Source organism: Propithecus coquereli, unplaced genomic scaffold (genome assembly GCF_000956105.1).
Source record: "Propithecus coquereli isolate 6110/MARCELLA unplaced genomic scaffold, Pcoq_1.0 Scaffold188, whole genome shotgun sequence".
Classification (NCBI taxonomy): Eukaryota; Metazoa; Chordata; class Mammalia; order Primates; family Indriidae; genus Propithecus; species Propithecus coquereli.
Window position 1 is genome coordinate 27314 of NW_012143634.1, and position 1067 is coordinate 28380.

Genomic DNA, 1067 nt, shown 5'->3' on the forward strand with positions numbered 1-1067 from the left:
TTTTTTGAGTATTCTAGGTCACATCGATTTCCACATAAATTTTAGGGTGAGCTTTTTCATTTTTGTAAAAATATCAGCTGGGTTTCTTTGATAGGGACTGCATTGAATCCGTAGACAAGTTTGAGTAGTATTGCCATCTTAACATTATTAAGTCTTCTGATCTGTAAACATGGGTTGTCTTTCCATTATACATGTGTACTTCATACAATAGCCATGTTCCCAAAATGGGATAAAATCTATTCTTCGTAAATTTCATGCATTTTACCAGCATGCCTGGCACATTATAGTTTGAAAAATTAACTCACACTTGAGCTTTAAGAGTTCCTGATGCTCAGAGCAACTAGCAGTGACCCATTTTGTTGTGTCAAGAGCCCCTTTTGTTGTACCAGTAATCATCTCCTAATCATTCAATGTATACAGTTAGGTTTTTTCACATACTGGCTTTTTCTAAAGTAGGGAGTATTGGTAAATATCTTTTAGTAGATCCTGTTCCAATCATCTATAACCCTGCCCCTGTATCCCAACTGGAAGGTTAGAAAGACAGTTGGTACACTCTTCTGGGGGGTTTGGAGCAGTAGCATACATTGGACCCACCAGAGGACATTTCCAAGAAACAATCACATCAACTTTCAAGGCTGGTGATAAGAATGGGGTTGGCCCCATTAAAAAGTGGTAAAGGACATGAACAGAAACTTTTCAAAACAAGATAGGCTGATGGCCAAAAAATATATGAAAAAATGCTCAACATCTCTAATTATTAGGGGCATGCAAATCAAAACCACAATGAGATATCACTTAACTCCAGTGAGAATGGCTTTTATCAAAAAGTCCCAAAACAGCAAATGTTGGTGTGGATGTGGAGAGAGAGGAACACTCATATGCTGCTGGTGGGACTGCAAACTAGTACAACCTCTATGGAAATCAGTATGGAGATGCCTCAAAGAACTAAAAGTAGAACTACCATTCGATCCAGTAATCCCACTACTGGGTATCTACCCAAAGGAAAAGAAATCATTTTATCAAAAAGACACCTACACTCAAATGTTTATTACAAAATTCACAATTGC

At 37.6% G+C, this 1067-nt stretch overlaps 1 protein-coding gene across 1 annotated transcript in view; it reads left to right on the forward strand.

Moving 5' to 3' along the window:
• The window catches only part of BMP15 (bone morphogenetic protein 15), a 19877-nt gene that overhangs the window by 17522 nt on the left and 1288 nt on the right, over positions 1–1067 (forward strand).